Consider the following 19844-nt stretch of genomic DNA (forward strand, 5'->3'; position numbering starts at 1 on the left):
CACTTAATCTGAGGTTTATCTCCATTTGAAGTTATATGAGCATTTACTGTCTTCAAAATAGAAAGACCTGTCAGCTTAGTTTTAAGTATATTTAAGGTCAGACTTCCAAATACCTGTTAACTTCCAGGATATGCCACTGCTGATTCCAGCACCAAAAACTAAACCATTTGGCCCATTTTTTCCTCAGTAATTTCTCTCTAAGTACAAGGTATATGTCTTTCTTTATCCAACTCTTTTCAATGTTTTCCTTCAATCTTTGCCTATCCCTGGCTGATGTGACTATCCCGTCAACTCCAACGGCACTCCAGAATTCTAAGAACAATTCTAAGACAACTATAAGCACAGGAAATTAGTCAATGTACTTTGACTGTTAGTCACCAAACTCATTATCTTATAAGAGCAATCCACAGAACTGATGCTACTACTTAGCAAAACCTGGCAAAAGGAGAATCTGAATCAGTTTGTCTTTCTATTTCACATGCACTCTCCCACATGTGATAATATCAAGCAGAGGCATCATATGTTATTATGCTTTATTGCTTAAATGGGCAATTTCCCAACTAAGGCCTTGGGAAGCTCTTCAAATGCAAACCTAATCAGGAAACTTGCAACTCTATAGATTGCACTTGATGAAATACACTGCTCTCCAGCTGACCTTCAAGAAATGCAGCATCAGTTGGAAGCATGCCTCACTCCAATTCTATGACTCAGAATTTAATTACATTAGAGAAGGGTATGATCTGAAAAACTGATGCTGGTTTTATTCCAACCACTGAGCTTGTTGCCAGCTTAGTTATCTACCTCCATTCAGCTGAATGGTCACTTGGGAATCTGTGGTGGCAGTGTTAATACAATGCTCATAGTGCTACTCTTCCTGTGGTGGCTTCTCTCCTGGAGGAAGACACGCTCAGATAAGGTAAAAGGGGGATGCCCAGTAACACAATTCTGCTGGGTAGGAGCTAATTTGTTTTACAAATTTCAGACTGGTGCAGAGAGAAAACTGCTTGATTTATACCTTAATACTCTTTATACTCTTAAACCTAATGACAGGTAAGTGATTGTAGAAGAGATCTAGACCTGCCACTGTTATTGCCACTGTTTCTGGCTAGTAGGGAAGAAGACACTCAAAAAGAGATCTCATAGGAAATTGTTTGATTTGGCTGCCAAATTTTCAGTCTCATAAAATGGGTTTGCTAGAAGCCAAATTAAGGAAAAAAAAAAGCAGGTTTCCATATTAGAAAACAGCCCTGGTACAGAATGTTTCATAATACATTCTTCATACGGGAAGGCTGGTCACTTCCAATAGGCAGTAATTATCTATTCAGCTACAGCGGTGCCATAGCTCATAGGAACAGGATTTACCCAGCTATGTCCTAAACCAAAATTAAGATTTTCATTATTTCAATTATTCCCAAGAGGATGGAAAAGACCATTGTATTGTTGGCTTAGAAATACTATTTGAGCCTGACAATTTCTTACCCAAATAAGATCTTTGTTCTGACAAGAGTTACTACCCAAGTAAAATGCGTAGATATGAAAGCAAGAATTAAATCATATCATGCAAGCCCTCTTTTAACATTGTTCCCTGACAGATGTGTTGATAGACTGTTGCAAAGCTGAAGGCTGTACTTTAATACTCTGACCAAAGTCCATCTGGTCCAGACTTCTGCCTCTAAAAGCAACCAGCGTAATGGCTACAGGGAGAACATTTTAATAAACAGGTACAAGTTAATTTACACCATCTTGATACTGACACTCTCAACACAACAAATCTCATCTCAACAGTATTAACTGTAACAAACACATGCAATTTAACAACCTAATCCCAAGCTTTAAGGCCCCTCTCAACTCATGTACCTACATACTTTAAAAAAACCTAGGACCTTAAAACTCATCCATTCATCCATTCATCCATTAAAAGGAATGTTCCATAGACATTCAGGAATGACAAAGCCCTGACACAATGTGGTAACATCTGCTTGACAGACCACAGGATTCCTTCAGTTGTTCTCTGTTTAAATTTAGATTCTCAAAATTCTTAAAACTGTTCAATCTTAAGTAAAATAAACAAACAAACAAATCCTCATCTGACAGAGAAGTCACCTTGTTTTTCAAACAAATGTACTAAATCTCAACATACAGCCACTGTAAATTGTGGTATCTTTGTCTTCTAGATTAAGCAGCCAACTATCCTTCTAGATTAAGAAGCCAACTATCCTTTCTAGATACTGACTCTGACCAAGACCCTAAATATCTTGATTTATTTAAATGAAAAGAATCCAAACCACAGAGAACACAGAATTCCAGTAATCTACAGTAACAGAAATAGCAGAAGGCCAAAATCTGAAATGATTCAGCTACAAAAGTGAGAATGAAATAAAAGTTAGACACCTAAACACTGAAAGCATCTTTTGGTAATACAGAAATCCCTGACTCGACAGACACACTAACTACTTACTTTCACTGATGCCCAAAGTGTACTTCTCTCTATTTCTAGAATTGAACAATTTGATTTCCAATTAACTCATAAGCCAAATTTGGACACGAAACCAAGGCACTCCTTCACCTAGACTGTCACTGAGCCTTGCTTTGGCAGAGTTTGTAAATCACTCCTTACCAAAAAACCAGGATAAATCCCACAGAGAATGCAGTGGCAGCTATTCTTTTCAAATAACAGCTGGAGCAGAGAAAGGAGAGGAGAGTGGTGCTCCTTCTTTTCTTCGTTTGTGTGAACACATACCCAAAAAGCAGCAGACAGAGGTCCCCTTTGCCTATGTGATTTCAAAACTACACTTCCACCTTTGACAAAATACATATCCAAGATTAAATTTAAATCTTACCAGCAAGGAAAAAATACATAAATGCTGCTTCATCCTCACGCTTTCCTAGTGACTAGATCAGACAGCTCTCCACTTAGTCTGAGGGTGCTTTGAGCTGTGAATGTCTTTTTGAAAGTGCAACCCACCTGCACTGAGGGAAATAAGCATCAAGCTTAGATTAAAAATTCCACTAGAAAAACAGCTGCTAAGAAGTTAGATTATAGCATGCTATGTGTTTCAGCATTGTCTGACAGACTCAACATCATTACAGCATTGGTATCCTGATCAAGAATGCCCTGGTCATTGCACCTCCTTGTTGTGTATAGTATCATAGTGGAAGCACATGTTGCACTGATTTTGTGGCACCATCTTCAAGACTTTTAGAGCCACATTTTCTCAGTCGGGAGTGTCTCATGCTGAAAGCATATTGAAATGCTTCTGCTCAGAAGTGAAAACCAAACTGCTTGCACCTTTTATCTTTATTATCACTTTTTATCAAGTAACCTGGGTTGGTTTGGAACCATGACCATCTTAATCACTCATGGTTGCTAACTTGTCCAAACATTTTCTCTACAGCTCTTATGCATTCCTAAATTGTTTGGGGGTTTTTAGATCTTCTTTTTCCCAGAAAAGGAAAGTAGATACCAAAATCTGTACTTTCAAGGCTCCAGGAAGACTGGACTTAGTAGCGGTTCCCCAGTTGTAATTGCCTCACTAGACAGTTTAAATCCATTAAAAAAGTTCCATGTCAACTCTGTAGCCCGAAGAGTCTTGTCTCCAGAAATAGCTCCTGTTTGAACTTTAGTTGTTCACATATATTTTACATCAAGTCTGTGACTATTTTTCACTTTGGGAGCCTGTGAAATAGGCAGACTCTGGTGCACAAACACAAAGGTAAACCAGCTGGTGCAATGGCTCAGTTAGAAGGCCAGGGGAGCTGCCTGGAGCCACCCCAACAGTTACACTTAGCATGCTGTGGCACACAGCAAGCTACACTCAAATCTTGTATATTTTAAAGCTTTAAGCTCCATCACTGAAAATAAATCAGTGAACCTAGATTTTTTTTTCCTGTATAGCTAAAATAGACAGGGAATATTTTAATTGTCCTTTGATTTGAAACTGCAGGTAATTAAATCTAGTACAGGTCTAATATTTCAGTGTGCTCCCTGTGATCAAAATGATCACATTTACAAAGAGCTACAGGGTACAGGCTGCTAGAAAAAAAAGAGAGTAGGGTTTGTGGATTTTTGGGGTGTTTTGTTTTGCTTCCCCCCTATAAGTTCACAAGATAATTGTTTGCAAATAAATGTAGAACCTTCAGTCAGTGAACAAGTTCATGCCCTATGAAGTCAACAGGAAGAGCAACAGGTAATGTCATGTGCTGAGTGATGCTGTGAAAAGAAAAGGAGGTTGATATCATACAAAGGCTGGCCTTTATCATCACACTCCTAGAGCTTCACTCATACACCTCCAATGGCATTTGTCATCCTTGACTCCAGTGGTTTTATCATTTTTGATGAGGAGTAGGTAAAGGGCATCCTCCCTTCATGAATGCTGAACACTCAGAGCAAATCAAAACAATTTCAAAATAAATGTGTGGTGTGCAAATACACTCAAGCTCTAGAGCCCTGTTCATCTTCTTCAGTCTTGTTAGCTACTCATAAACTTGAGAATTCCCATTCAATTGCCAAGCCATTACATACACTCCACCAATGAATGGCTTGCTATGCAAAACTGCATAGTTTATAGTGACGCTTACTGCGGCACAGCAATTTTACTTGGAGAGATCCAAGCTTAAATGTAGCATGAACTATGTCCAGAAGAGCAAGAGTGGGGCTCAGGGTCAACCCAGCATTGAGGTGAATTAATTTTAAAACCACATGATGAAGCGATCTGTTGCAGGCTTTCAATTATTCTCATAAAAGCTGCACACCAGGCTATTTGGGCTCCTGCACAATAGAATTCAGTTAAATCACTCTTCCACAGTGCCTGCCCACAGCCCATTCAACTCTCAACAGTGCTTCTACTGATTACAAACACTATAATCAATGCCCAAAACAAATTAAAGAGAGGGATAAAGAGTCATCTGCCATCATTTGTATGTTCTTTATCTTTCAAAGGCTTCTAGCAATTAATTTGTTGGAAGTTTTATTGTTATCAAGTGAACACTTTATTTTGTAGGACACTATGGGTAAAGGATGCTATAATGCAAACAAACAATGGCAATCTGTTATTATGCTATAAATCTGCTTCAAATCTGACTCATGCACCGAGGGTTTAGGATCTCTCTAAAGTAACATATTTGTTTACTCATAAGGGGAAAAGGTCCTTCTGTATGTACTGCATAGATTAAAATTTAATCAGAATAAAAATGGCACTCTGCAAAGTACCATTAGGAATAGAGTGATCTGTGGTTTCATCATTAAGGGAGAATTATTTAAATACTTATTGATGAATGAATACAGAAATGCTGGCAGCCATCAGCGTGCCTCTCACTCATAGAAGACAACAAAGTGCAATGAGACGCAGTACGGCCACTAAGGATCCTCTTGTACATGTCTCATGCATCTACCACAGTTAGAGATCACAGAATCTTAGGGGTTGGAAAGCAGGCTCACCTAGGTGGGTCACATATGAACACTTCTGGGTAGGTTTTGAAAATCTCCAGAGAAGGAGACCCCGCAACCTCTCTGGGCAGTCTGTTCCAGTGATCTGTCACCCTCACCATACAGAAGTGTCTCCTCACTTGTACCCCACTGTTCCTTGTCCTATCACTGGGCATCACCAAAACCAGCCTGGCACCTTCATCTCGACACACACCCCTCAGATATTTACAGGTGTTAACAAGATCCCCTCTCAACCTTCTATTCTCCAGACTAAACAGATCCAGGTCTCTCACTCTTCATAGGAGAGATGTTCAAGTCCCACAGTCAACCTCATAGCTCTCTGTTGGATGTTCTCCAGCAGATCCCTGTCTCTCTTGAATAGGGGAGCCCAAAGCTGGACACAGTATTCCAGGTGTGGTCTCAGCTCTAACTAGATCGTTCCTCCTTTTTCTTTTGTTTAACTTTGAACATTCTGCATTGGCCTTTCCCATAACTGTCAAGACCCAGTGGGTATTTCAAATGGCTTAGGTGCCACTTCAGAATCTCCTTACACTACTTGAGAGCAATCACACTTCTTTTTCATCTCCATACTTGCACATGTGTGCATGCATGCATGCAAGTATTTAGCTGTAGGCATACATGGAGCTAAATAAATGTAACAACAACCAAAAAAATCTGATGGCATTTATTTATATCTATATTATGGATATACATTCATTCAAAAACTGAGAGACAGAGTGATGATGCTGAAAGGATGTTGCTAGCATTGCTACATCAAGCAATCAGATGTTGGGAAAAAAGGGAGAGTGAAAAATTCCTCTCTCAGGATGTGACAATGAGAAATGAATGCTAATCAGCTGGCATAATCACACCTGCTTTAAACACTCTCTTTCCTTTTCAGGGCAATTATTAACTTCACAGAGCAAGGCAGACTGTTCAGAAAGAAAGCATGAAATAGAGCAGCACGGTTTCTCACAGCACCTGTAAGCAGGTTTGCATTGTATAAGTAATTATGATTTGAATGGATATTGCATAGATGTTATCATCTTCGATTATGGCTGCCATTTCCATAATGCCATTTCCATGTGAATGAAGAGCAAAGTCTGGCAGAAAAGTGTTGACCCTCCTAGGCAATAATACACTTCTGATTGTGATAATAGTGGAACTCCTCTGCTCTGTAAAAAAGCAGCTTGTGTATCAAGGACAATTTAATAACAAACCTACAAAGCTATCTTTAATGTAGTCAGTGGTGGTAAAGAAAATGCTAGTTGCTTCCAGCAGTTCAGGCACAAGGATGATTGTCCATAGGGCATTATAGCCAGGCTGGCTACTTTGCTTGGCACTTGAGCATCCTACCCACAGCCTGTTCAGAATGATCACCATTTATTCAATCTAAAGTAAAGAAAAATCCCAAAGGAGGCATGGCATTGATGCCCACAATTTAAGATAAATTACCAGCAACCTCTTTTAAGGAGTTGGCTAAAACCTCACTCAACAAAAATGGTCAAATATTTTGCTTCTGATGTTTGTTTCAACAGAAGCAAAACAAATCCCAGGCTTTGCTTTGCATTCACTCTCAGTGCATATTAAAATGGGTTCTTTTTCAGAGGTGCTACAATATTGCAACTTTAGTCATCAAAGACAGTTTACTAATCCACAGACCCCATGATTGCTGCTCAACTGAGGCAGTATCTTTGTAGACCTAGCACAGAATTAATAACAAGGGCCTGATGAATGTGCATTCTTACAAAAATAATAGATTTGGTCCTTTTTACCATTAAAGATTATTGGAGTTTTGCCACAATAATGAGCTTACTCCTAATAATATTTAACTGTCATATGATTACTGTGTAACAATCCCCTTAGTAATTAGAACTAAACAACACTTATCAAGTCATGCATTATGTTCTGCCTTTCCTAATACCTGACCTTTCAAACTAAGGGTCAAATTACTATCAGGGTATGTGAGCAACACTTAAAAGTGTGAGAAGAGGTATTTTCTATTTCTCCCCATAAAAAAAGTCAGCCAAAGGCCCTCAATTCCCTTAAGCACAATGTATTCTTGGGGTGGGAACCAGAATAACCTCTAGCCTCCAGAAAACTGATTTAGTGAAAAATGGAAGTGAGAAATGGAAGTTCATGATACTCTTCATTTTCTGCATCTGATCTTATAGCTGAATTTCTAACCAGCAGGCATGTGCAAACTTTTCTATAGTCTGGTATCTTGCTGCATTCTCTCTGTGAAGCACAGCTGAGGTAGAGTCACTCTTTCTTTCTATTCTACACTTTAGCTCAGTGATATTTTGATCAGAGAATAGTCCCACCAGGTGGAACACGATGTGTTGCCTATAGTCTCTTTTGTGACAACAGGACCTCATTTAGCCAGCTAACACTGGAGACTAATCCTTAACCACTAGGGGCAACGGAGCTCTCTAAAAACATGCTGAGAAAAGTACAAAATCCAACTCTAGATGTTGTGCACTGGGTACTTCAGCTAGCAGGAACCTGCATAGCTCCACAGATGAGCAAGCAGGACCATGGCTGAATTAAACAGACTTAACTTTTGCTAGTTAAAGACAGCTGGAAAACTGGAAGCTTTTGACTCTATTTTGAGAAAAGTAACTTTGGTGTAGTACCTTACTCATCTATTTCAGATGTTTATGTCTAGCCTTTCCTTTCCTTTTCATTCCTCCAGTAATTCAAGGATAACTAATTTTAAGCTCAGTGCTGTCTTCTTGTTTTCCTTTCTTCATTCTTTCCCGTTTTTGTCTCAGGTCCTGAAATTTGATATGGCACAAAGTCTTACAAGGCAATCTAAACCCACATACACCATCTTAGAACAAGAAGGGGAGCAGAGCTTCTATCATTCCCTTGATTACTTCCAAACAAATGAACAAAAAATAAACAATCCTCTACAGACAGCTCTACATTAAACCTGGCAAAAGTCTTTCCTCAATGATTTGATGCCATGGCTTCATTCAAAATATTTTTTACATGTTGGCTGCAAGAAGCAATTCTACATCTGCCTGAAGTGGCCTCCTCCCACTTGGCCTCTCCTGTTATTACTGTGCTCCAGGTAGATTATAAATTATGAATTGCATTTAGAAATTTGCTGTTGTGTATTTTCTTTGCAGAGAGGGAGCCAGCTCTGATTATTTGTGCTTTGATGTACGCCCGTGCAGTCAAATGAAATCACTGCTGTTATAACAACCTATACATTCCAAGCACTTGACCCAAATGTATTTAAACAATGCAGTAAAGTTTTTGTGTGTGAAAAATCTCTCCCCCACACCTCACACTTCCTCTCTTTTCTTGGGGTCTTTTTATAGCTCAAAATAGCCAAGCTTATCTCGCTGCCAGCATCCTCAGCTCATCTCGGTGTTTGGGGAGATAAGATTAGAGGCCTTGATCCTCCTGCTGTTAGAACAAGACCTCAATCTCTCACTGTCTCTATTTAATCAGGTCCCTATTTTAGCCGCCACAAAGCTGTCAACAAAAGAAAATAAGCTATACTCCATCAAGGGGTTAAATTGGATTTCACAATGTGCAAATGCTCATCTGAACAAAATTCCACCTGCACCCTCCATCAGGCAAATTACTTCTGACTTTTAATTTATTTCTCTAGGAAATGGAAAGGTATGGCATACCGAAAGTCAATAGGGAATAAAGAACGAGGTGTAATCAGCCTGCTCACCAATTCAGAGCCCTCTTCTCTGTCAGCTTTAATAGATTCTCAGACCACACAATTTATAGAATGTAAGATGCATCTTTTCTGGTCTGTGTTTTATTTTGGACTTGTCTAGTTAATGGTCCTAACAAGTGACAACTGATGTTTGTTTGATGTAACAGTGCCTGTGAAGCACACATTGCACAGGCAGATTTTGGACGTCTGCTTGCCTACTCCAGGCTGTTACAGAACTGAACTTCACCTACGCTGATGTGTGGCACTAGAATTCTGTTACAATTCTCCTTAGGAGGCAAGTTGATCAGGTTTTTATTCAGATCTACTATGGAGGCCTCAAAAAATCCCAATTATTAATCATCTGAAACTTAAAGAATATTTTTACTTCTTCATTCAGAATTTTTGGTTAGCAGTATGCTACCAAGACCATCTTCCTTTTCCTGAATACTGATTATATTGGAGTTGCCAAATAATCACTTCACATTCTTTGAAAATACTTTTTCTGGTTTTCCTTCTCCACATTACTTCACTTGTCTTAATTTCACCATGCCAAACCCAAAACCTACTGAAACTGGTAACTCTCCTCACTCCCTTCTCCCAGGGTCAGGAACAGCTTCCATTAAGGTGAAAAGACTCCAGGATAATGAAAGGAGGTTTAATGGAGTCATCATCTACTATGGAAACATTATTGGCATTGCTGTTCTTGTAGCTCCCCTCACTTTATTTGTTTGCTGACCCTATAGGAAGGCAGAATCTGATCTGTATCGGGGGCATCATTAAATTTTAATTGCAATCATAAAGCTTAAAATTAAAAAAAAACACCAAACCACCACATAATTCACATCTGAAGGAAATGTGTCATTCTCATTAATTTTCTGAACAGCATTAGAAAATCTGCATCATATGTGATCCTCACGCAAGGGATAAAAGTCATTTTTTCACTAAACCAAAGAGGAAGAATATCTTTGGCATCTTCTGCTTATTTCCTAATCCCATGTTATGAAATGTGTGCTTGCCTCCAGTGTGTTTATTGCTGTCTAGTAGGACATCTGCTACCTTGCTGCTAACATCTGTCTACCTGTGATCACGTAGTGTTAGGCATAATTTTGTCCTTAATAGCCTTCCTCGGATTTGTCTCCCTGCCTCTGATAGCCTGGATTTTGTGATCCGAAGAATAAAGCTGGTTTGGTTTTTTTGGGGTCTAATTAAGATACACAAATCCTCATAATTGCAAAAGCAAGAGATTTGAATTCTGGATAAAAAATGCCTTTTGTTTTGCTTCTGGGTCCTTCCTCAACTGTGCTACAAGAATTAATTATGGTGGTATTAACAGTCTTGGGAACACGCTATAAAATCAAGGGAATGGAAAATCAAATACTTTGAAGGAAAGAAACCTATAGTGGGATTAAAAGGCACATTACACCCCGCTAATAATTTGCCATTGAAGTTACTCTTTTTATCCTCTTGTAATGGCACAGGTTCATGTTTTTCAGCAGAATGATTTATCTGAAAAATCATAAACCATGTGCCTGAAGTAAACAAGGACAAACAAATTCCATGCAGTAAGGACAAAAGCAGAAACCAAACAGGCAAAGATGTAAAAGCATGCATTACAAAGGTAGATTAAATACAGCTTCTGAGCATTCTATAAAGGAACACTTCACTTAAGCAATTTAGAAACCTGAAACTTCCCACCTCTTCCAGAACAAAGATGCAATATTTCAGTCAGAAATGGTAGGTTACTGGTATATTGTGGAGCAACAGAATAGAGGAGATAAATATTTAAGTTCACTACTGCTTATTGGTCAGCTAAAAGATTCAGGACATTTCATTCCAAAAGTTCATGTTTCAAACAACAGGTTGAAGGGCCCTTAACAACAGCTAAATGCTAGGATGTGTAACATACTCCATACTGAAACCTCATCTGAAGGTTCCTGAATCCATGCAAATGTTGTGAATGGGCATCTTCAGTTATTTTCTATTTGAAGATACAGTGATACATCAAGGAGATCAGCTCTCTGCTATCTCATTATAGCTTATTTTGGAGAGCTGAAAAAATCAAGTGTTAGGCCAGAAGACATTTTGCACCAAACACCACCCCCCCCCTTTTTTGTCTTTCTTTCTTTCTTTTATTTTTTTAATTAAAAACAAAAGCAGAAATAGATTTTGGACACAGTGTTTTATTTTACCTGAAATAAATTTCAGTTGCTTGAAATTTAGCTGATTCAGATTAGGATGCATGCTTGCAAAATCAGCTAGATTTAGTTCAGAAATTTTCATTATTTTTTTTTTAAAGGAGAATTTATAAACCCTTTGAAACAAAGTATGACATCAGTAAAGAGGGGGTTTGTTGTTCTAGATAACTCTCTTTCCTTTAAAATGCAAATCAATATTAACACAAAAACACACAACTAATACACTACTGATTTCAGGTAATATTGGAAATAGCTATACATGGAGTAATGGATCAGGAATAAGTTCTTCAGTATGAGGGTGGTGAGACTCTGGAATAGGTTGGTCAGGGTGGTTGTGGATGCCCCCTCCCTGGAGATGTTTTGGACCGGGTTGGATGAGCCCTTGGGAAACCAAGTCTAGTTGAGAGGCATCCCTGTCTATGGCAGGGGGGTTGGAGTAGATGATCTCTGAGGTCCCTTCCAACCTTAGCCATTCTATGATTAATTATGGGAGATTTATGATATGGAAATATAATACTAGGAAACAGTCACTAGCATAGCCAAATGCAAGTGTTTGGGTTCTCAGACTCTGCTAATCACACTTAATCCCAGACCTTTCTGCAGTATGCTGCAAAGCTCAAGAGTCCTCAGAGTTTCAGCAAAGAAGCTGTCTGACAGATACTGCCTAGTGAAATATGAGCTACTATCACCATCACTATGGCATATTATTAGCAGGTCCATAAGCAGCAGTGTATTTTGGAGAGGCACTGACTTCAGACAGAGTATACTGAGCAAATGCAAATTGTCTTTTGCTTTATAAAACCATAATGTTTTTGAGAACAAAATATCTATTCCATCTCAATGGAATGGTTGAGATGTAAGCCTCTGAAAATAAGAGCTGGGTTGGTTTGGGTTTTGATGTGGGGTTTTTGTGTGTTTGTTTGTGTGTGTGTTTGTGTATGTAAGTTATATATTTGTTCATCAGGACCTGGAAGAGCTTATCAACACTCCAACAAATCCTGACATCTATTCTAGTATTAAGGTACTGCCTATTCAGTTAAAAGCAGGATTGGAGCAATGTTATTAAAATTGGTAGGACTTCCCACCCACACTTCAGAAAGCTCTAGTGTTCCACAGCAAAAGGAGAAAACCACAATTTGCCTGCATACAAGGGTGACCCAGAAAGCTAAATCTTTTCCCCAGGAAAAATAGATAAACTTGTGCTTAAGCTCCTATAATGGCAGTGCACTCAGCTGTTACCTAATAGAGAATGATGTTGGATCACTGAGTTTTCCCTGGATTTTAACATCTCTGCATGCAGTTCTTTCAATAAATAACCCAGTCCAGGTGGTAGAATAAAGAAGACCGATGCAAAAATCAAACAAACAAACCAACCAATCAGCCAACCCTCTGATCTCAGTAATGACTAGCAAGTCAATCAAACTTCCCTCATGCTTTGTCTCATACATCAAGGCTTGAAATCCCAAGCCTGAAGCCAAATACCGGTCACTGTGTTGAGCCAGCTGCAAATGCTTACCACTTATGACAATGCATCTGTTTTCAGGACACTGGTATAAAACCTCTGTGGTGCTTTGCTAATTACAAGCACAGCAGTCATAGAGCATCAGCCTCAGCTCGTGTAAAAATGGGCTGGTGTATAAAGGAAACCACCTATTATTAGCGCTTCACTCTCAAACCCCAAGGGGTCCAGAATCACAGAACTTATTTATCCATACTCCCACACGTGCATTTCATCCCTCCTTCCAGGATACTTGTTCTGCTTCTACGAACTGGGAATCAGCATCACCACTAAGGTGTTCCTCCTTCTGCCCACCAGTAAGTGACTCTCTGGCACCATTTCCAAGAAGTACAAAACTTTCCTTTCTGCAGTCTGAGCGAATGCATCTCCCCCAAATTAAAGTCCTTGCACTGTCACATGCAATACCAGGATTAATTCAGTATCTTTTTCCCTGCCATCGCTTTCAAAGCTTTTCCTGCTTGTTTAGCTTGCTAACTTTAGCATGCTGACACCCCCCATGTTTAATCTCCATGCTCCTGTTCATTCAATGGACTGCTGTAATTTGTTCACAATTGTAGCGGGCGGCACAAAGAAAAGTAATTTTCCCTAGTAATAAGATACATACACACAGCAGCTAGGAAGGGAAGGCACAAATAAAGCCAGATTATCTTGAGAAGTCTGAGGCTGCTCCTTAATGCTAATTTAAGTTTCCATCAATAAGCGGCTCCTACAACATGACACTTCAATACTGATTCCCAGAGAATGTAGGAAGTGGTAAGCTGAATCACCCAAATGAAATCCTCACTATCAGGAGAGTAAAACGAGGATTCGAGCTTTCTCTTTGCCACACTTTCTGCCTTTGCTTTTTATCTGAAACCTGCAGCATGATTCTAACAATGCAGAACACCCAAGACCAAGCCACCTACATTTGCTGCTCTTAACGCCTAGATCTGTAAAAGCAGTAACTAACTAATCAAGTTAGAGTTCTACAGAGAACAGTCAGGGGTGTAACTCTGCGGTGTGTTTTTTGCATCTTATGTGTGTTGTCAGAAGTTTCCATCCCATTTACTCACTTCTCTGATCACCCAAAAGGGCTGTGTCTTCTGAGTTTGATAATGTCCAAAACAGCTCACTCAAGACCTGGCAACATGGAAGGGTGTGAGAAGTACTTCAAGTTTGTCGGGCACCCTTGGAACAGACATTTCCCCCACCTTCCTTGTGCACTACATGGCAAAAGTGACAGCCCTATTCTGGCTGGCTTCTGAGGCAAGTGAGAATACACAGCAGTCAGAGTATCACCTGGTTCTCATACGCTTACAGGCATCTTACATCATGCCATGTATTTTATTTTTTAAGGAAATGGACTAATAATATTCTTAGATAAAAGGTAATAATCCCACATGAAGCACAGATCTTTGTTTAGGTCCACAAATCTGAAAGTGCTTAAGACCAAGAAAAATCAAAGACAGATTTAGCAGATTTTGAGGAGTGTAAAGTCTCCAGCAGTGCTTGTTGTGACATGGCCAGTATTTCAAAAGCTCTCAGCACTCAGGGTTCTTCTGAGCTCTTTTGAGAATCTAGATCTAAGTATTGCATTAGGAGCTGCTGTGTGCTTAGCATACTTAAGTATCAGATCTCTATTGCGGCCTCTTCTGAGCCCTTTAAAAAGTCTGGTCTGCACTTCAAACATGCAGATTCATGCATTGTTTCAGTCCTTGGAGGATTCAAGAGGTTTATAATGATTTTTATTATTTCTTTTTTGAATTGTGAAACTTGAATGAAAAGTGCCTTTCAACAGCTATATAAAGTAGGTTATCTCAGGCAACACATCTGTTATTGTTGCTACAGGAGGTATATGCCAACTATAAATACCATTTATTAGCGGTGAATGATAAAGCCTCAGTGTAACTGAAGGCTTAACAGCAGAATGAATTAACTCCTGCTGCAACTTCAATTTTAACTTCAGGCATTACGGGGGATAACCTCTGGTTCTTAATGCATTGTACCAGTAAAGAGCCAAATGTAAACAAGCAGCTAAACTAAAAATAGCCAGTGGCTACTGGTCATTAGGATTTAGCAGTGAGCAGCTGCTCTGGCTCTTTAAATAGATGTTATTATTTCTGAACATGTAAAGACTTGATGTTAATATTTTAATTTTGAAAGCTGTTTTACCTCCACATTTGAACTGGCTAAGCCAATGCCATGCCTCTCTTTGGAACTTCACATGACAGGAGACAGAGGGAAGGAAGCAATGCAGTCTAAATAGCTTCCTACAGCATTGGAAAAGAAAATACTTTTGGTAAGAATACAGAATTTTTGCTCTTCCTATTTACTCAATGTCCTGAAAGCCACAAGTCTTCCTTCTCGTGGGAGCCAGGAGAGCAGGCAGACAGGCATATAGACTAGAGGAAAGCAGGACAAGTCCTTAGAAACCCAAGTCTAAAGGTTAGAATTCAAGCCAGTCTCATCATGTACCAGAGTGACATGGGATATCGCTATGTTATGGACCAGGAAATACATAAGGATGAGGATCTTAGCTAAAACTCACAAGATGGGCCTACCATGAAGATAGAGATATCATTACATAAATATTAAATAATCTTTTACATGTCACTCTAGCATTTCATTCCAACTTGTCTAATAACTAGATTTCATCTTCCAGAGACATTGTGAGGTTCTCACATAACCAAACTCATCTTACATGCGAACTTAGTGAAAACCAGAAATGTTGCCAATTTTTCTAACTGTTACCTGTAAACCCTGAAAGACACAGCATGTTTCTTGCAGCTTTTCACCATGAGCTCACTCACTTTCAAAAGGGAACTTCTCTCTGTCCCTCAGAAATTAAACTGTAGCAAAGATTCAACAGCACAAAATAAACTTTGGCTGAGGCACAGGAATGAAACAACAGAAGGCTACTTTGAATCAGTCAAAGCTTGGGTATTTTGCAATATGGAGAGTTCTCTTCTAAAGTCATTCTGTTCACATTATAACGGAAACAACTTAGGAAGCAGTCTCCATGAGCAACAAATAAGGAGACCAGCTGATTTACCAACAAAACCAACACCAACCAGATCACCAGTTCACCTCTCTCATAAGCAGAGTTTAGAGCACCTGCTTTTAGATTCTATCCTCATCTAAGGAACAAAACCATTTGGGAATATTGGCTTAGATTTTCCCCCATTCTTTTTTCCATGGCAGCCCCTCCTGCAAAAGTAAGGAAATGCCACCCTACAACATTCCCCAGCTTCCTTGCACTGCTTGTAGCATTTGCAAAGGCAAAGATTAACTGCATGTGTAAATCAGATCCCTTGCATTTGCTATGGTTCTGATTTATGGCTTTGTAATCTTCTTAGCCCAAATTGCAGGGAAGGAAAAAATGGATATTGGAAGAAGTCATAGCAGATGTGTTCACTTCTAAAAAAGAATGCACAACATGTGCTGCAAAATAAAAGCGCCATTTGGCAACATAAAATATCTTGGCATCTGTGTGAATTTGAAACTGCAGTAAAATATTGATATGGTTGACTGATGAAGCTGAAGTTCTGTTTTCCTCTGTCTTTGCATTTGTATGCCTTTAGAGGAAGTCTCCTTTTCATAATGTGGGATTATCTTTGTCTATTCTAGATTTTTGTTTTAATCACCTCGTGTCACTTTGCCTGATGCAATGGTGGGGAAAAAAAACCAGTTCTAGAAGCTGATCAGATGATTTACTTGTGGCCTCATTCCACTGGGGAACTATTTGCCTATTTTTTTCCCCTAAACCTGGTGAATCTCAATATTTAATCTTAAAACTACCATGTAATTAGTGGATTAATTTCTCTTAATTAACAGGCAACACACACACTTTGGTTTAGCTGCATTGAGAATTTCCATAAGGACTGTAAATGGTCAGAAATATCTAAATGTCCTTTGAACAGATACATTTTCTTCAAGAGTAAGTTAGATAAAAGCAAACTAAAAGGGAAAATATATTTACTTGCACAGGTCCAGCTCTGTATTTTAGGCCACTATTCACAGACACCATCTATGGAGTTCACATCTGTTCCTGTTTCTTATCTAGGTTTGAGGCAAATCATTCATACTTTGCAAAGAGTTCAAGATAATAGGGCTACTGGAGGTCTGAAGATGACTACAAAGACCCAAGAATCCATTACTTTTGTTCATATTTACAAAGGGACTTCCTGTTGTGAGATAACTTAGGCAAGGGAAAAAACAAACAAACAAAACCCCAAAACCAAAGCCCAACAACCTTTCAGAAACTGTCTCAAAGCATTTGCCCTCTGATGTACCTGTCCAGAATAGGAAAACAAACAAACAAACATACACATAAAAATGAAAATAAATGAGTATTACTGAATAGAATAGAAGAAACCAGGTTGGAAGGGACCTTCAAGATCATCACGTCCAACCTATCCTCCAACACCACCTAATCAACTAAGCAATGCAACCAAGCACCCTATCAAGCCTCCTCCTAAACACCTCCAGTGATGGTGACTCCACCACCACCCTGGGCAGCCCATTCCAATGGGCACTCACTCTCTCTCTGTAGAATTTCTTCCTAACCTTCAGCCTAAACCTCCCCTGGCACAGCTTAAGACTGTGTCCTCTTGTTCTGGTGCTGGTTGCCTGGGAGAAGAGACCAACCTCTGCCTGTCCACAACCTCCCTTCAGGTAGCTGTAGAGAGCAAGAAGGTCTCCCTGAACCTCCTCTTTTCCAGGCTAAGCAACCCCAGCTCCCTCAGCCTCTCCTCATAGGGCTTGTGTTCCAAGCCCCTCATCAACTTTGTTCCTCTTCTCTGGAGAAAACTGTCATTTCCCCCCTTTGCCTCAAGACCTTAATCTCCATGTCAAAATGAGCTTTATCATTTCTGCATCTGTGACAAATCAATTTTACCTCCTCCACACAACCAATCACTGTGCACCATTAAAATAACACTGCACCCAGGTTTGGAGAAAGCCTAAGAGATTATGAATATTGAGACTACTTCAGAAGTAATTTCCTCCTCATAAAAAAAAACCAAAACCCTTTAGTGTCTGAGTGCTGATATAATATGTGGAGGCTGCAAGCTTTTTCTTTTAATTCACAGCAATTAGTTTCTATCAGGATATACTCCCACTCTCTGGAGAAGTTTTATAAATTGGGGGGAGTGTGTGAGGAAATTGTAACTTCTTAAATCAGATAAAACAACCATGAGACTCTCATGGGTCTGTGATGGACTCTAAAAGCTCACATTTTATGTCACTCTATCATCTGTTCTGTGCAAAAAGAGGTTTTCCCATCAACATTTTCTTTCCTATATGCTTACATTCCTGTAAAGCTTATGAAACTCCTACACATCACTCTTCCTACCACTGAAACCACAGAAGTGTGAGAAAGATGGGCGATATATTGTTATGTATCAAGGCAGTCTTGTAATAAAAGTTCAGAGTCAATACAGCAAACAAGTCAAAAGTTAAAGAGGAGCTAGCAGCTAGTGTGGACTAAAACAATTTCACTTGCAGCAGCAACTTAATGCCTGTAACACACACCATCCAATTTAGCATTTCTGACCTAGCTTTCAGGTTATTGTAATGAGATCACTTGCTTGTTGCTTTTTCCAATTTTCAGTTTTATTCTAAATTAACACATGGGCTGCTTGCAGACCTTTACAAGTGACCTTCAACAGCTGCACAGGTAGCTCTTCTTGGAAATCAGTAGCAAAACCAGATACACACAATGTTTCTTTAGCACATTACCACTTTCTTCCATGGTCTTGTTGGCTGCCGTAGAAATAAATGCTTGCTACAAATCAGAGCCAGAGTAGAAAAAACCCCAAATCCCACAACAACAACAAGAGGCAAAAATGTTTGCTTTTTGCAGGAGATTGTGGTATGCACTACTTTGCCACACACACACAAAATAATTAAAAAAATATATCCTTCCCATGAAATATAACAAGTGTTTCATCTAAGAATCAGCTCACTCCTGTGTTCAGAATTCTGGCCCTGCTTGATAGAAGGGTTGGATGTCGTCCCACCAGCAAGCAAGTTACTGATACCTTCACTCTTGCTTTTATGAAAACCAAGCCAATACTGAGTCTATCTGGCCATAAGGATTACAATACAACCAGGAGTACTCCAGCAAATTATCAGCTTGGTTCAGTTAGTGGATGGATCCCCCAAAATACTACAGTTGGGAAACTCCTTCATTATTACTGAGATTTCATTTAAATAACATCATGCATTTGGGGAGGGCAATTAAAAAAAACACAGTAGTTTGTACCTGAATGTCAAGTCCTGAACAGAATACACAGCTGATACATAAAGACACCATTTAAAATCCACAGTGTCATTCCCATCCCCTTTTTTCTAGAAAAAGACCTTTCTTCTCTAGGCAGGTTGCCCAAAGAGGTGGTAGAGGCCTCATACCTGGAGACATTCAAGGGCAGGCTTGATGGGACTCTGAGCAACCTGATCTAGTTGGGTGCATTCCTGCTTACTGCAGGGGTTTAGACTAGATGACCTTTAAAATTCCCTTCCAACTCGATGCATTTTATGATTCTAAAAGCTAAAATCAAGAGGGAAGCAAATAAATATGCCAAGAGAAATAAGGCTTTATCTGTTCTGCAGACCACAGTGCAACACAGATCAATACTCTGATCAAGCTAGCTTGAGTGTAGCAAGTAGTACTGATGCATTTGCTCTACAATCTTCTCCCTGTGCTGGACAGGTAGGGCCAGCTCTAGGCACTTACACAGCTAGTCCTGCCCTGGTCCTGAAAACTTATTCACTCTGAGCCATCTTGGCTTCCCCTACTGCACACTGAATTGTGCCACATGGACAAAGGTGAAGCAGCAAGTCTAATGCAGTTCATGTGTGATTGGGTTGATACTTTCCCCTTTGAAAGTCTGTGTATCTGATGAACTGAAGTACAGTAAGCAAAAGCTTCTGAAAGTATTCACTGAGCAAATGACTCATCCTCTGGTTAAAAAGTAGATACATACTGGCTCCCCAACAAAATCATGTGGCTATTGCCTTAATGGACACTGAAGCAATAAAGGC

General features: G+C 39.4%; 2 long non-coding RNA genes across 4 annotated transcripts in view; one reads left to right on the forward strand and one right to left on the reverse strand.

The window, feature by feature from the left end:
- The window catches only part of LOC137452829 (uncharacterized), a 119602-nt gene that overhangs the window by 89366 nt on the left and 10392 nt on the right, over positions 1–19844 (forward strand). For 2 of the 3 annotated variants that reach the window (XR_010990174.1, XR_010990173.1), the window contains exon 7: positions 6327–6408. This is a non-coding gene — a long non-coding RNA (uncharacterized lncRNA). Of the gene's footprint in view, positions 1–6326; positions 6417–19844 lie in introns of all 3 variants that reach the window. The other variant, XR_010990175.1, reaches the window with a different exon arrangement.
- Positions 1–19844, reverse strand: part of LOC137452828 (uncharacterized) — a 193718-nt gene that overhangs the window by 83494 nt on the left and 90380 nt on the right. The gene's annotated exons all lie outside the window — the stretch shown is intronic.

The sequence above is a fragment of the Melanerpes formicivorus genome, unplaced genomic scaffold, assembly GCF_026170545.1.
Source record: "Melanerpes formicivorus ecotype bairdi unplaced genomic scaffold, bMelFor1.0.p_v2 SCAF_59, whole genome shotgun sequence".
Taxonomy (NCBI): Eukaryota; Metazoa; Chordata; class Aves; order Piciformes; family Picidae; genus Melanerpes; species Melanerpes formicivorus.